Consider the following 18,098-nt stretch of genomic DNA (forward strand, 5'->3'; position numbering starts at 1 on the left):
AGGGCAACATGATGATGGATAAGATCATGGACATGAGCAACGTGATTAGTGAAGTATGGTGCAGTATGAGTGGTACAGCAAGAGAACCAGATGCAGCACGATGATAGGTGAAGGAGTCACCTTGGAGAATCAGTTGAAGCAGAATGCCTTCAACTGATCTCATTGTTATAGAAGATGATCTATGCTTAGATCTAGACAAGTCAAAGTGTTGACTTCTGTTGTAAATGTACTCTCTCTCTCTTTCTCTGCTGAACTTTGAAGATAAAAGAAGAATTGATCAAGGGTTTCCCCACACGTTGTGGGGTTTTTCCCTGGCTCGCGCCATATCTTGTGTCCTCTTGTCTTGGCTTGTCTTCTGCGATTTTATATTTATGTTCTATCTGCAGTTTATTGTAATGTTGATGTGATTGCTAACTGTGAAAATTTAAATAAATTGCTCTAGCATAGAACATACCTAAACTTAACATATATGTATAGCTCCCCCATGAGATTCTAGGTCGAGATGTGTTCCCCGATGTGGTTCCAGCTTGAGATGTGCTCCTTGATGATATGCTCTTCGATGACGATTGATGATGATATTCCGAGTAGCAGCCTACTGGCAGAGATTCCAAGTAGCAACTTGATAGATAGGTGTAGCTTAAGCTCCCCTCTGGTAACAAATTCTTCTTCTTCTAGATTCGAGAATGTTCAGCATACAAGCAGGAACAATCAAGAGATAAGCAGGAATAAGCAAGGGATAGATTGAGATGTACATTGATGATTTATGATGATGAGATACTTGAGGTGATAAAGGCATGATGACTACATGACAGAGATGATTACGAATGATACGTGATGACACTTGAAGACACAAGAATGGCATATCGATCGATGGACATATATTGGCAGGTACAATTATCCTTAGTTGAGAGGGAGTGTTAATTTTTACAATTGCGGTCAAATTCAACCTTGGAAAGCTCAGATGACCGAGATGATGATTGTATTAGATTCCTCTTTTCGAGAGGACCAAAATCGACCTAAAGATCACCTTATTTGGACAAGCGAAAGTTGATTTTTGAATTTATTTATTCACTCATGTATATTGGGTTAGGTCGACCCTAAGTACATGTTAAATTGGACAAGTCGGCCTCAACCCCAAGTGGACCCTCATGAAAGCCTATAAATAGAAGAGACCTCAAGCTCATTTGGACACATTGATCAAGCCATCTTCTCTTCTCTTATTCTCTTGGTTCGCACAGGTCTGTCGGAGGAAAGTTCACGCAAGGGTCCAAAAGCTCGCACTGATCTAGGGTTTTCTAATTCCTGGAAGCTGGCACAGAACTGGGCTTTTCAGTCCCTGGACGTTGGCACATAGTGGTCAAGACAATGTCCAAAGAGCCCTAGACGCTGGCACAGAAGCCTAGGGATCATCGAGCGCTTTAGAGGCAGATATAGAGGTGTCGGTCCCCAGACGCTCGCATAGAGTGGTCTTGAGAGCATCTAGGTTGTCCCGAACACACGCACAGTAACTGGAAGGGAGTGTCTCAGGGTTTGGAGCAGATCTGGTGAGTTGGTCCCCGGACGCATGCACAAAATGATCTAGGGTGCATCCGGGCTACCATAGACGTTGTGATACAGTTCACAGAGAGCATCCAGGATTGTTATAGACGCTCGCACAGCTCCTCCTCAGATTCCTCTCAGTGACAGCGGTGTTCAACGGTATCTAGCAGTTGACTACAGTGTTGATTTTTTGGGTAGCATCGGATGTGCTCTAACTCCGAAAGTTTGTGGAGGGGCTAGAACACATGAGATCTCCAAGACCCAGAAATCATTTGGAGAAATTCCACCCAGAGTGCATGTTATTCAAATAATTAACTTTTTTAATGGTGCCTACGTTAAAACTTAGGAAATTAAAATACTTAAAGTGAATTAATGTAAATATAGGTGAGAAGCTTCTAAGTGACGAGGATCAAGTTTAATTTAATCTTAGCCGTTGATTAAAGATTAGATCACGGTCGTTGATTTCTCAACAAGAAAAGTATAAAGGAAGGCTTGGGGACAATTCGAGAACACACATAAGCAGAGCAGCACTTGAGCTAGATCGAAATTCTAGGGCGTGGCTTGCTGAGAATTTAGGAGTAAGCTTCTAGTGTAGAGAGGGGCAGTTTGGCAACGAGACTTTCGTCCAAGGCCGAGAATACATAACAGCGAGGTAGCGCAGCACCAGGGACAAACATCGCAGCTCCAGAAGGGTGACGCAAACACTGGAGGGCTGACACAGTCACATGGAGGCAACGTTGAGGTTTTTGTGAGGCAGATTGGGCATATATTCAGAAGGTCGATTTTTGACTCATGAAGGCTCACAGGGAGGGTGACGCAGTGCCTAGAGGAGGTGACGCAGTCCCAACGCAGAGCTAGGAGCAGCCATCGTTGTACAACACTGGGGACAGCGCAGTCACCTGTGGGGTTTGTTCATCTAGTTGTTGGATCCGCCAAAATATCTGTCTCTGGATAGAGGTACTTCTACCAAGTTTATTCTCTGTTGGGTGAGCCAGATTTGGCACCCTAGTTGTATTCAGAAATCTGCATAATAATAAAACCCTCATATCTGTTGCACCGGTTTTCCCACATTGGGTTTTTCCGAGGACGTTTAGTCCAAAAATAAGTGTGTCCTTTGTGTGGTTGTCTCATTTATTTTTTCAGTACTTGATCTGTATATTGGTGTAGGTTGCAGTGTATTTGCATTAATATTTTCTAAATAATTCTGAAAATAACTTGTTAAAATGAAGAACACAAGTAGGTAATGCAAATCAGTTTACTGCAGTAGGATTTCTGATTTGTTAGATTCAGAAATTTTCACATGGTATCAGAGCGATTGTAGATCAAGGAGGACTGAAGCCATCAACGAAAGGACAGAGGAAAAATCTGTGCGTGAAGACAGATGTCCCAAGAGACAACACAATTTTATACCAAGAGAGAAAAGGAGGGGTGACACAGTTGTTGTAGAGGGCAGCGCAATGGTTACTAGGCCAGCGCAGAGACTGTTGAGTCTCGCTTTTCCAGTTGCGATGGTTGGGGGTGTAGCACAGATCTTATCTGGAGTTGCTGGTGGGGTGTTGATTCTATTGGTGCAGAACAGTACCTAGTGGGGCAGAGGCAAAGTAGATGGAATCAGTGCCTCGAAGGATTTCTCGCCAAGAAATCTAGATGCAATGTTAAGCAGCAGCAAAGAGAGATTAGAGAGGGGTGGTTGGCAAAAGGATTTCCATGAAGGAAATCGAAATTCAGAGGGAGATTGTTCCTTAGAGGATTTCTAGCGCTAAAGAAATCCAGATCCGAGTTTTGCTAGGGCAATAGCGAAAGAGGGAAAAGAGAACCAGTTTGAGCAAAGATGGGTTGATTTGGAGTAGCATCGAATGTGCTCTAGCCACGAAATTTGGTGGAGAGGTTGAGACACATGAGATCTCCAATACCCAGAAGGGTTTGCGCAGATTCTAAACAGATCAGGAGATATTAAAATAATTAATATTGTTAATGGAGTCCCTAAGTCAAAACTTAGGGAAAATAGAATATTAATGTGTATTAATATGAATTTGTGTTAGAGTAGTCCAAAAGACATGGATCTTAGCCATTGATTAGGGACTTAATCTCGGCTGTTGAGATGTCAACAGGAAAAGTATAAAGAGGAGGCTTGAGGGTCACTTGGAGAATACACCAGATGATCAGTCATTCTATTCTCTAGAGCGGGGTTTGCTAAGAGAGATAGAATCAGTGATCGGGAGAGCAGCTGAGGGGCATTGAGTACAGAGAAACAAGGAAGGCAAAGATAGTGTCGGGAGAGCAGCGCAATAGCCAACGAGGGTGATGCAAAGCCAGCAAGGGCTCACGCAGGGCCACGAAGAGGCAGCCAAGTGCTTCGCAGAGCACTAGAGGGGCCAGCGCAGCTGACACAGAGGATTCCAGAGCTAACGCAGGCCTAGAAAGGCTGACGCAAGGACAGCGTGAGGTAGAGAGAGGCCGGCGCAGTCCAATTTGGGCAGACGCTGGGGTTGCAGAGCAGTTTTGTGTTGAGGAGCTGCCGGAAGGGTTTTCCAGGGTTTCAACCAGGATGTTTCTCTCAAACTGTGAGGTATAGCTGCTAAGGAAATTCTCTTTTGGGTAGGCTAGTTTCGACACCCAGATTATACTCTGATATTGCTTAATAAGAAAACCCTCAGATAGCTGCACTGGTTTTCCCGCATTGGGTTTTTTCGGGGACATTGGTCCAAAAATAATGGTGTCATGTGGTGCGTTTGTTCTAGTTTCTTTTAGTTGCTGATTTGTAATATGTTGAGCATGCACTGGTGTTTATTTTCAGTATTTACTTTCTAAATAACTTGCTAAAGAAAAAATAACAAGTAGGTAGGAATAAATCAGAAAAAGTGCATGAAGGGTTTCTAAACTAAGTAAACTTCGACAAGATGGTCGTTAACAAACTGAGGGATCAGGACAGGTTGGATGGAGCATCCAACTTCGTCATCTAGAAGGCCAGGATCCTGACAGTTTTGGATAAACATCGCATCAAGGATTATGCCTTGAAGACGGTTGTTGTTCTGGTTGATGTTGATCCTCTCAAAAAGTACGAGGAGGCTCAGGCAAAAGAAAAGTGCATGATCTTGGACGAGGTCAAGGATCATGTGATCCCACATATTGCTGAGAAGGACACAGCAAGGGAAATGTGGGAGGCCTTGACCACATTGTACGAGAGAACTTTCGTTCAGCGGAAGATGTTGCTTGAGAGTCAGCTGAGATAGTTTCAGATGCAGAAGGGAGAAGAAATTGATCCCTTCCTTCTCAGGTTGCAACGGATCTGTGACCAGCTAGCTTCCGTAGGGGCTACATGTTAAATTGGCAACTAGGGCCAAACTCCATGTGGGTTGGCTTATTTCTGGCAGCTGATATTTTTATTGGATCCCTCTCGTCGAGAGGTGTAGGATTGATCCAAAGATCATCCGATTCCGATAAGTATTTATGGAGATATGAATTTATTTTGTTTATGTAATTATTATCAAGCCGATCAGCGCATATGTAGGCTCTAGAAGCCCAACCGACGTGTCTATTCAACCTCTACATTTTTAGTATAAATAGAAGATGATTTGAAGTCATTAGGTACTCACTCTTCATGTGATCTCCTCTCCACGTCTTGGGTCTTTGGAGAAGGAGAGAAACTAAAAGAGTACGTTGGTCTAATAATGATGCCCTAGCTGCAGATGATGCCCAAATCCAACACACGCAAATGAAACCGCTGTCAAGGTATAAAGTCACAGTCATGTGTTAAGGCATGAAGACGCAGTCTTGGTAGCCACGTGAAGCATAGTTGGCCGCAGCATGAAGTATGAAGACGCAGTCTTGGTAGCCACGTGAAGCACAGTTGGCCGCAGCATGAAGTGAAGCCGCAGGCATTAGAATCACAGTTGTTCTCGCAGTCAAAACAGAATCCACGTGAATCTTGGGTATAGGCATACGCAGATCAGGAAAGACTTATGTATGTTGTACATACGCAGATCAGGAATGACTTATGTATGCTGTACATTGATGACATTAATACGCAGAGTCTGTTGTACATTGATGCCATTATATGTTGATCTCATCGTTAGCAATACATAAGAATATATATATATACACAGGGCAGAGAGAAAATAATTCAACGCAGCAAGATATATTTGCAGGCAATGGCAATATATGTACATACGCAGGCAATAAAGATACAACGCAACAATGGCATTCAACGCAGCAAGATATATTTGCAGGCAATGGCAATATATGTACATACGCAGGCAATAAAGATACAACGCAACAATGGCATTCAACGCAGCAAGATATATTTGCAGGCAATGGCAATATATGTACATACGCTGTAATAGAGATACCTTCCTACGCTATCAGGAAATCATCTTCTACGCAGTCATGGAGACAAGGCTTTATACGCAGTCAGAGGAGACTTGCCTCGGACATTCTCCTGCTCAATCACAGATAGACAAGACTTCAAATGGTAAGCTTCAGTCTTGTTGACAGTAAACCCTTCTCTGAGATCTCGATCAAAGGAGTAGATCTCGGATGCCATGAATGAAGGTATGATCTCGATGTCATCTGGGATGGATGAAAAAGGTATGTGTATTAACATATATATCAATATATAAACATGTGTTGATCTGTGCTCCTGCTAGCTCGTATATCCCCAGCAGTAATACATTGATGATCCTAGCGTTTATATGATGAAACTGTCATTATATAAAAGATGCAACAGTAACAACTTCAAAGGTACAGCAAGCATGATCTCAGTAAAGGAGCAACAATGATGCAACTATGATGACATCGAGCATGATGGAGGATGGGCAGCAGCATGATGTATGAGATCAGATGCATGGGCAACACAATGATGCATGGAGCATGGAAAACATCATAGTAAATGTAATCATGAGCATGGGCAACTTGATGGTGGATGAGACCATGGAAAGATGCAGCATGAAGAATCTAGATCCAGTTACGAATCAAGTATCGAACCAATGGGAAGATACTTGGATCCGATCTAAGATCATTATATGTTCGCTCCAGTTCTTGTTGTTCTTGATGTTGGAACAGTCTCCCTTTCTCTATGGGCTATGAGTTCTAGTATACAGGGTATATCTGCATTTATAGGAGCTTCAATTCTCGTGCTTATTTTCATCGTTGGTTCAGTCCATGCGTGGCGAAGAGGAACATTGGAATGGTCCTTAATTTCCGAGTGGGGGAGGGAAGTACAAAATGACATAAAGCCAATGATGAATCCTATGAAGTTACCTTTACTCGATCAAACAATTTTGAATCCAGATATTTAAACTACCCCAAACGATCTGTCGAACGAATTGGCCAGACTCTCCAGTTTATGAACGCTCCTTTACAGTATTAATTGTGGTTTCATCAAATTCGCTTCATTAATAGATTCGCGATTCGACTCCGATCGTTACGGTCTGGTACCAAGATCTGGACCTAGACGAGCTTACCTCATTATAACAGCGGGGACTGTGACCATGAAAAAGGCTCCTTCTATAGTGATATTTCAAATGCCGGAACCAAAATATGTAGTTTCCCTGGAGCATGTACTATCATAGAGAAATGTTTGGTACAGATTATTATAGTACCGGTCGCAAAGTAGATAAGTTAATTCCTGTGGATGTCTATTCGCCAGATTGCCCACCTGAACCAGAGGCTATTATAGATGCTATAACGAAACTTCGTGAAAGAAAAGATAGTTCGATGGATATATGAGGCCCGAACTCCAACAAGGAAAGAATAAAATATTTCACTATAAATCATAGGGATCATCATATTGGATCCAGTATTCATACTAGAAACTATGGTCAAAAGTTATTACATCAATCTTATGAACCTCAATTCGAATCTACTTTCGAGATACCCTCTGCAACGTTTGGATCTACTTCAACTCTGTAATTATAGATCTATCATTGGGATAATCTATCCCATTTCGATTCGGATGGAATAGGATGAATAGATTCCGACTATTGCCGAATTATCAGTCCCACCGTCAAATCTTGACTTCTGAGTTCTCGATCCTACTTTTTTATATGTACAGAGTATCGTGATTCAATTGGAACGGACAGAGAGGGAAAATATGAGCAAAGAAGAGAGAGAGAACAGATTGATCCATCTATCTATTTTGATCGGGGTGTCTCTGTATGTAGATATACATCTAGATAGAATAGATTTAGATAGATGGATATGGAGACATGGATATTTACATCTTGCCAGGAACCAGATTTGAACTGGTGGCACGAGGATTTTCAGTCCTCTGCTCTACCAACTGAGCTATCCCGGCTCTTCCCTATGGATCATCCTGGTACAGGGTTTTAACTTGTGTCAACTAAAAAGAAGTAAAAAGGTATTTTTACTAGTTTTTAGAATGATCTTTATTATTTTCGATCTGGAAGTCACTAATATGATAAAAATGGACTGCAATTGAATAATTTCAAAATGATCTAATCTATGTAGATCATATATCACAAAATCAATTGATCATATGATCAGCTTATTAACAGATCAACTCAACTGGTCATAAGATGGATGAAAAGATTCATGTTCTAATTTCTTCTCTTCATGAAAAAAAGAAAATAGCGAGGTAAAAGAATCGAGAAATTAGAATGGATTCGAACCAATGGAATTGGAGAAGATAGATCAGTCCGTTCGGGAACGAACTTGGGTGGGGATAGAGGGACTTGAACCCTCACGGTCTATAAAGCCAACGGATTTTCCTCCTACTGCAATTTGCATTGTTGTTTACATTGACATGTAGAATTGGACTCTATCTTTATCCTCATCCAACCATTTATTCCAAAAAATAGTTCAATTCTCCATCTAGAGTAGATTAGTTCATAATTGGATTACTTAATGTCAAATCAGTACTTCAACTCGAATCTGGCATCTATCTTATGAATAAAATGCTTGGAACGAGTTCTGATCGCCAGTTTTGTCTGATGTTATATAACATCTCTCTCCATTTTTGAGGTGTAAATAGATCGTTCTATAACTACAGTATTGGACCAAATGAGATTCATTCGTTAGAATAGCTTCCATTGAGTCTCTGTACCTATCCCCTTCCTATCTTAGGAGAAGAAACATTGTCTTCATGAACCGGATTTGGCTCAGGATTACCCATTCAAAATATCCCAGGGTTCCCTGGATTTGGAAGCTATCACTTGGTAGGTTTCCATACCAAGGCTCAATTCAATCAAGTCCGTAGCGTCTACCAATTCCGCCATATCCCCTTCTCGAAGAACAAGATCATACCTTGATCTAATCCTATTATGTAATATCCATCAGCATTATTCATTGGATATTTGCTCAATATTGGGTGGGAGAAATATCCTCCCCTACTCCCCTACTCCCCTTCTCTCCCCTTCTCTATCTCTACCCCAATCGAATATGACTAGGAATCATTATATTATTTATCCATTTGAAATGCAATGTTATTATCCTCCCCTAGTCGATTTGGAAGAGTGAGTAAAACGATCGATATCAATTGACCCTTACTTCTCCTTTCTTTCCCTTGAAAGAATCTACATTCAAACAATGTTCCGTTGTAATCGTAATCTGGATTGCGTCATTGAATCTGATTCGCGCTATAATCGTTAGGATTCCAAAGGAATCTATGGATCTCACCCCAATGAAATGGGGAGTGATATTCCATCGAGCCTGCTTAGCTCAGAGGTTAGAGCATCGCACTTGTAATGCGATGGTCATCGGTTCGATCCCGATAGCTGGCTCTTTTCCGTTCCGTTCCATTCCTCTCATTTCCATAATCCACAAAGTTTTGTTAGGATCAAGATGGAATGGAGAATACTCTTACGATCGTTCGTCGGGTCCGTCATGCCATGATCATTTACTCCCAACTAGGAACGGGATGAATGAAATGATTGGAGCTATTAGGATCAATAACAAATTGGAGAAAGATCTTCGTTTTCCATATAAAAGAATTCCAGTAGTACTCATACGGGTTATACTATTCTTTCTTCTTTCTAGCACTATTTGTTAATTGAATAAGGAGTTTCTATGTCCCGTTATCGGGGACCTCGTTTAAAAATAATACGTCGTCTGAAAACTTTACCAGGTCTCACTAGTAAAAGACCCAAAAACAGAAAGGATTCTATGAACCGGTCTTCTTCCAGGAAAATATCTCAATATCGTATCCGGCTAGAAGAAAAACAGAAATTGCGTTTTCATTACGGACTAACGGAGCGACAATTGCTGAAATATGTTCGTATTGCTAGAAGAGCCAAAGGCTCAACGGGTCAGGTCCTATTGCAATTACTTGAAATGCGTTTGGATAATATTCTTTTTCGATTGGGTATGGCTCCCACCATTCCCGGAGCTAGACAATTAGTGAATCATGGACATATCCGGGTCAATGACCATATGGTAGATATACCAAGTTACCCTTGCAAACCTCAAGATGTGATTACTATAAGAGATCAACAAAGATTGAGAGCTATCATTAAGAACAATATAGATCTGTTCCAGAGGGATAAATTGCCAAATCATTTGACTTTTCATTCCTTACAATATAAAGGATTCATCAATCAAATAATAGATAGTAAATGGATCAATTTGAAGATTAATGAATTGTTGGTCGTAGAGTATTATTCCCGTCAAGCTTGAATCGAGAATGAAATGAAAGAGAGGGGTGGGTTGGTTGCTGGGCATCTGGAAATTATGTTCTTCTCCCTTCTTTTTCCCTTCCCCGAAGGAGACATTTTATAATCCTTACGTACGTTACTTGTTATCCGCGATACTTTTTTTTTATTGCTTCTTAAAATAGTCTTTACTTTTCCCATACCACGAACCGATGTTCGTTCTATTTTCTCTATTACAAATAGAGGTAGATTGATCCTGGAATTAGGAAATAGTCCTATTGGGATTCAATAGATTGGAAAAACAATGGATGAGAAGAAAATAGATAGTAGGGCGAAGATACAGAAAGAGAGGGATTCAAACCCTCGGTAAGCAGAAGCCTACATAGCAGTTCCAATGCTACGCCTTGAACTGCTCGGCCATCTTTCCTATGAGATCTCTTGGTTCTAATTAATAAAATGAGTCAATAGCAACTTCCTTACGAAACGAATTCTTTTTGTTCGGGTACGAACAGTTCAATCTTTTGGAAATAAATAGATAATAAATAAGGTAATGATTCAATCCCCCCCCCCGGAAAGACGAAAGGACATTTTTTACAACTTCCTCTTATTTTAGGAAATCCTCAATCATCCCGGTTAATCCGACGTATTCGGATCGCCTAATCAAGAATTTAAGACAGATTAACTGATCCATTCCATATTATGATAATATATAGATCTGTAGTGATCATCTTATCAATTGTATAAGAACTAATTCTTTGGCAATGATCCTGTGTCATGATGACTATATTTTCCCGATATTCTTTTATCTATATGGATAAAGCACACAATTGCTGGGTAGGCATTTCATCCTCATTATGCAATGCTCGATCGTTTAACTCTTTCTTTGTTCGGATCATAATCGAACTGGACTTCCCGAGTTTACCCAATCTATTATTCTTTCAATACGAGCCTTTTTCCATTATTATTCATGTTACTAATGAACAATTATTCAATTTATTCCCTATCTATTCTAATTTTAAAGAATAGATTGGAATAGATAGAATGAGAACATATTTACGATTGTAAGGAAATCTATTTTATGGTATTGTGCACCAGAAAAAATTTTCGTTCATGGAATCATTTGCGTAAGGGAATGAAGGAAATTATCAAATCTGTAATTGACTATGCCTAGATCTCAGAGAAATGACAATTTTATTGATAAGACCTTCACAATTGTAGCAGATATATTATTGCGAATAATCCCGATGGCTCCGGGGGAGAAAGAAGCATTTACCTATTACAGAGATGGTGTGATTTGATATTTTTTCCGTTCTTCTTTTTTGGGGAAAGAAAAGGTAAGGTATTCGGGAATAAAAATTGGGTAAAATAAAACTTACGCGTCAGTGAAGGTGAGTTCTGGAGATAGAACAATTCCTTCTGTCGTGTATCCCCGGTCAATGCACCTTTAGATGCTTTCATCTCCTGAGGATTTTAGTACTGAGCGAAAGGTTACACCTATGCAATAGGCCTTGCTTGTATAGTTGAACCTATTTGATAGGCGCGCATGAGGGGAGAAAGCACTACGTATGGAAATCGAAAACACAAAAGCTTCGTTATAGCCCATATGCATTACCCTTTTCTGAAGGGTAGTGAGAATGGTTGGGACAACAAACATCCATCTCGTTTGTACTTCGGATACCCTTATAATGGAACCATCGGAGATTGTTGAAGTGATTAATCCCCGGAGAATACAGGGCGTTAAGAACAAAGAAATTGTTAGAGGTTCCATTCCTAGTAGTAAGATCCTTGGTATTTGGAAAAGAATCTTTGCAAGAAGGATGGCTAGAGATTCACTGGAAATACACTAGCCCCTGTTAATTCATAATATTGGGTCAGAATCTTTTTTTTTTTTTTTTTCAATTCCACGGATTACTCCCCATATTACCTACTGTAAAGAAAGGAGGAGCCGTATGAGGTGGGAATCTCATGTACGGTTTTGAAGCGGAGATCATTTCAATGGAATGAACGACCGTAACGAATGTCAGCTCAATCGGAAGGGGAATATGCGGAAGCTTTACAAAATTATTATGAAGTTATGCGACTGGAAACTGATCCTTATGATCGAAGTTATATACTATATAATATAGGTCTTGTGCATACAATTAATGGGGAACATACGAAGGCTTTGGAATATTATTTCCAAGCATTAGAACGGAACCCATCCTTACCACAAGCTCTTAATAATACGGCCTTGATCTGTCATTACGTGCGACTATCTATACCATAGAATAACTTAGTTAATAACTACTACGAGTAAGGACAAAAGAAAAGGCTTTCTACATATGCACCGTCCCAAGTAACGGTATTTTATCAGCTGTAGCGAAAAAAACTCTCATAGGAGCCCGAATATGAATAGATAGAGCCTAAATATTCCATGGATAATAAATTCAATTGATGATGGAAGCACCATAAAGATCAATTATTGAAAGAAGGTTCGAGCTGATACGATCAAATCTGCTCATTGACAAGAATCAGGAATCAACTTATGTAATAGAGTTGATCTACTAAGCTATTGAGCAGCGGTGTAGCATCAAATCCTAAAGATGTGAAGTACTCCAGCCAGAGAGTACTCTCCAAAAATTCTATACGGAACTGAGATAGTTACCTTGCAAAAAGACTTTGATTTGGACAATCAATCTGAAGTATAGAAAGAGATATACTTCATCTTTTTGAGGGTAGGAGAAAAGATAGAACCTGATCATTGAATTGATTGGAAGTTAAATCAGAAACTCATGTCATTGACTTTTTTTGGTCCTTTGGTTAATATGAACTCCCAATGAATCATCTCCAATTCTTTGGAAATTTTGGTAGAGGACTAAAGAATAGTGGATTGAGCCGTATGAGGTAGGAAACTCTCAAGTACGGTTCTGAGGGAAGAAAACTTTTCCAAGTTTACCTATCCCGATCGAGGAGAACAGGCCATTCGACAGGGAGATCCTGAAACTGCGGAGGCTTGGTTCGATCAAGCTACTGAGTATTGGGAACAAGCTATAGCACTTGCTCCGGGCAATTACATCGAAGCACAAAATTGGTTAAAGATTACACGACGCTTTGGAGAATGAGAGTTTCTATTATTGGGAAATCGTTTTCATTATTGAATATCTGACTCGAAATCAATGGGATTTTTCAAGAATATTCCCAAAAATTAGATTCTATTTCGTCGACATCTTATAGGAATATATTTACAATATAAAAAGAATACCTTTTCTGATTCTGGATTGTTGATGGATCTTCTTAATAGGGGTAAAATCCATCCGGATATTTTTTTCATTAATGATCCATGAATAACGATTTATAATGGATGGCCTTTTATATGGGACATACGGAGGAGTATCAATAGATGGATAAATAAATATATATCCATATATACAGATATATTTGTTTATCCATCTAGAAACGGTGTAGTGTAATAATCACCGTTGCTTTTTAAAATTACAAAAAAAAGGCTTTTTTGCATGAAAAAAGCCCGCGGTCCATTGAGCACCTCAAAGATATGTCATAATAGAATTGAACACCTGCCTCAGATTGACTCCCGTATCATAGTCGCTCCAGTCATAAACTAGAAAATAAAGGGAGAAACGAGTTGAGATATATCTCTCGTAAGTTCACTAATTGCTATTGGCAGGTTTCTTATTATTTAAGTCCCGTCCGAAAAGGGGAGAATTCAATGACCATTCGTTCACCGGAACCAGAAGTAAAGAAAGTAAAGGTCGTAGTGGATAGAGATACTGTAAAAACATCTTTTGAAAAATGGGCCAAACCTGGTCATTTCTCAAGGACGCTAGCTAAAGGTCCTGATACTACCACTTGGATCTGGAACTTACATGCTGATGCTCACGATTTTGATAGCCATACTAATAATTTGGAAGATATTTCTCGCAAAGTCTTTAGCGCTCATTTTGGTCAACTAGCCATCATCTTTATTTGGCTAAGTGGGATGTACTATCACGGCGCTCGTTTCTCCAATTATGAAGCATGGTTGGCTGATCCCACTCACATCAAACCCAGTGCCCAAATAGTTTGGCCAATAGTAGGCCAAGAAATATTGAATGGGGATGTAGGTGGAGGTTTTCGAGGGATACAAATAACCTCTGGGTTCTTCCAGATTTGGCGAGCATCTGGAATAACCAGTGAATTACAACTTTACTGCACTGCAATTGGTGCATTGATCTTTGCAGCGTTAATGCTTTTTGCTGGTTGGTTCCATTATCACAAAGCTGCCCCAAAATTGGCTTGGTTCCAGGAAGTAGAATCCATGTTGAACCATCATTTAGCAGGGTTACTAGGACTTGGATCTCTATCTTGGGCAGGACACCAAATACATGTCTCTCTACCCATTAACCAACTTCTAGACGCTGGAGTGGATCCTAAAGAGATACCACTTCCTCATGAATTTATTTTCAATCGCGATCTTTTGGCTCAACTTTATCCCAGTTTTGCTAAGGGATTGACCCCATTTTTAACCCTGAATTGGTCGGAATATTCACACTTTTTGACTTTTCGTGGAGGATTAAATCTAGTAACGGGGGGTCTGTGGTTGACCGATACTGCGCATCATCATTTGGCTATTGCAGTTCTTTTCCTGATAGCCGGTCATATGTATAAGACCAATTGGCGCATTGGCCATAATCTCAAGGACCTTTTAGAAGCTCATAAAAGTCCATTTACGGGGGAGGGCCATAAAGGTCTTTACGAGATCTTAACTACCTCGTGGCATGCTCAGCTAGCTGTTAACCTAGCTATGTTAGGATCTTTAACTATTGTTGTAGCTCACCACATGTATTCAATGCCTCCCTACCCATACCTAGCTACTGATTATGGTACCCAACTCTCTCTGTTCACACATCATATGTGGATTGGTGGGTTTATCATAGTTGGCGCTGCTGCACATGCAGCGATTTTTATGGTAAGAGACTATGACCCGACTACTCAATACAACAATTTATTAGATCGCGTTCTTAGACATCGTGATGCAATTGTATCACACCTCAACTGGGTATGTATATTCTTAGGTTTCCATAGTTTTGGTCTGTATATTCATAATGATACTATGAGCACTCTAGGACGTCCTCAAGATATGTTCTCAGATACTGCTATACAATTACAACCTATCTTTGCGCAATGGATACAAAACACTCATGCTTCAGCACCTGGTTCAACAGCTCCTGGTGCAACAGCGAGTACCAGCTTAACCTGGGGAGGTGGTGATTTGGTGACAGTAGGTTCCAAAGTGGCTTTGTTACCAATTCCATTAGGAACCGCGGATTTTTTGGTACATCACATTCATGCATTTACTATCCATGTGACTGTTTTAATCCTACTTAAAGGTGTTCTTTTTGCCCGTAGCTCCCGTTTAATACCTGATAAAGCGAATCTGGGTTTTCGCTTTCCTTGTGATGGACCTGGTAGAGGAGGAACATGTCAAGTATCTGCCTGGGATCATGTCTTCCTTGGTTTATTCTGGATGTACAATGCAATTTCGGTAGTAATATTCCATTTCAGCTGGAAAATGCAGTCCGATGTTTGGGGTAATATAAGTGATCAGGGAGTGGTAACTCATATTACGGGAGGAAACTTTGCACAAAGTTCCATTACGATTAACGGGTGGCTTCGTGACTTTCTATGGACACAAGCCTCTCAAGTGATCCAATCTTATGGTTCTTCATTATCTGCATATGGTCTTTTATTTTTAGGTGCTCATTTTGTTTGGGCCTTCAGTTTAATGTTCTTATTCAGCGGTCGTGGGTATTGGCAAGAACTCATTGAATCTATTGTTTGGGCCCATAACAAATTGAAGGTTGCTCCTGCTATCCAGCCCAGAGCCTTGAGCATTGTACAGGGACGTGCTGTAGGAGTAGCTCATTACCTTCTGGGTGGAATCGTCACAACATGGGCGTTCTTCCTGGCAAGAATTATTGCAATAGGATAAAGGCTAGGAGGATTTGAAAAGTATATGGCATCAAGATTTCCAAAGTTCAACCAAAGCTTGGCCCAGGACCCAACTACTCGTCATATTTGGTTCGGTATTGCGACCGCACATGACTTTGAGAGTCATGATGATATTACCGAAGAACGCCTTTATCATAAAATTTTTGCTTCACACTTTGGTCAGTTGGCAATAATCTTTCTGTGGACCTCTGGTAATTTGTTCCATGTGGCTTGGCAAGGCAATTTTGAAGCATAGGTACGCGATCCCTTACATGTAAGACCCATTGCTCATGCAATTTGGGATCCTCATTTTGGTCAACTAGCTATAGAAGCCTTTACCCGAGGAGGTGCTCCCGGTCTGGTCAATATTGCTTATTCCGGTGTTTATCAGTGGTGGTATACCATTGGCTTATGCACTAACGAAGATCTTTATGCTAGAGCTCTTTTCTTGCTATTTCTTTCTGTCATCTTTTTAATAGCGGGTAGGTTACATCTACAACCTAAATGGAGACCAACTGTTTCATGGTTCAAAAATGTCGAATCTCGTCTCAATCATCATTTGTCAGGACTCTTCGGAGTCAGTTCTCTAGCTTGGACAGGGCATTTAGTTCATGTCGCTATTCCTGAATCAAGGGGAGTGCACGTCAGATGGGATAATTTTTTGGATGTATTACCGCATCCCGAAGGTTTAGAACCGCTTTTCACAGGTCTGTGGAATCTCTATGCTCAAAATCCTGATTCTAGTAGTCACTTATTCGGTACCTCCCAATGGGCGGGAACTGTTATTCTAACTTTTCTCGGAGGATTCCATCCACAAACTCAAAGTTTATGGCTGACTGATATGGCTCATCATCATTTAGTTATTGCACTTGTTTTTTCAATTGCTGGTCATATGTATAGAACCAACTTTGGGATTGGTCACAGTATGGAAGATATTTTGGAGGCACATGTTCCTCCAGGAGGCCTATTAGGACGCGGACATAAGGGTCTTTATAACACAATCAATAATTCTCTTCATTTTCAATTGGGTCTTGCTTTAGCTTCTTTGGGGGTTATAACTTCCTTGGTAGCTCAACACATGTATTCTTTACCCGCTTATGCATTCATAGCACAAGAATTCACCACCCAAGCTGCATTATATACTCATCATCAATACATTGTCGGGTTCATTATGACAGGAGCCTTTGCTCATGGAGCTATATTCCTCATTAGGGATTATAATCCAGAACAGAATAAGGATAATGTATTGGCGAGAATGTTGGAGCAGAAAGAAGCTATAATATCTCATCTTAGTTGGGTTAGTTTATTACTAGGTTTCCATACCTTGGGACTTTATGTCCATAATGATGTTATGCTTGCTTTCGGTACTCCAGAAAAACAAATCTTGATCGAGCCCATATTTGCTCAGTGGATACAATCTGCTCATGGTAAGACGTTATATGGTTTCGATATACTCCTATCTTCAACAAGTGGTCCATCGTTCGATGCAGGTAAGAGCATATGGTTACCCGGTTGGTTAAATGCTATTAATGATAATAATAATTCATTGTTCTCAACAATTGGTCCTGGAGACTTTTTGGTTCATCATGCTATTGCTCTAGGCTTGCATACAACTACATTGAACCTAGTTAAAGGTGCTTTGGATGCGCGTGGTTCTAGGTTAATGCCAGATAAAAAAGATTTTGGTTATAGTTTTCCTTGCAATGGTCCGGGACGGGGTGGTACTTGCGATATCTCGGCCTGGGATGCTTTTTATTTAGCAGTTTTCTGGATGTTGAATACTATTGGATGGGTTACTTTCTATTGGCATTGGAAGCATATAACATTATGGCAGGGTAATGTAGCACAATTTAATGAGTCTTCCACTTATTTAATGGGATGGTCAAGAGATTATCTATGATTAAATTCTTCACAACTTATTAATGGATACAATCCTTTTGGTATGAACAGTTTATCTGTTTGGGCGTGGATGTTCTTATTTAGGCA

General features: G+C 40.3%; 2 non-coding genes across 2 annotated transcripts; one reads left to right on the forward strand and one right to left on the reverse strand.

Annotated features, from left to right (window-relative positions):
• Positions 1 to 7,761: 7,761 nt before the first annotated feature.
• On the reverse strand, positions 7,762 to 7,834 carry TRNAF-GAA (transfer RNA phenylalanine (anticodon GAA)). The gene has a single exon. It is a non-coding gene; the product is annotated as a tRNA-Phe (tRNA).
• A 1,371-nt stretch (positions 7,835 to 9,205) lies between these two features.
• Positions 9,206 to 9,278, forward strand: TRNAT-UGU (transfer RNA threonine (anticodon UGU)). Its single transcript has one exon. It is a non-coding gene; the product is annotated as a tRNA-Thr (tRNA).
• The last annotated feature ends 8,820 nt before the right edge of the window (positions 9,279 to 18,098 follow it).

This window comes from Pinus tabuliformis, chromosome 6 (genome assembly GCF_031772625.1).
Source record: "Pinus tabuliformis cultivar Carrire ecotype Pingquan chromosome 6, CPIR1, whole genome shotgun sequence".
Lineage (NCBI taxonomy): Eukaryota > Viridiplantae > Streptophyta > Pinopsida > Pinales > Pinaceae > Pinus > Pinus tabuliformis.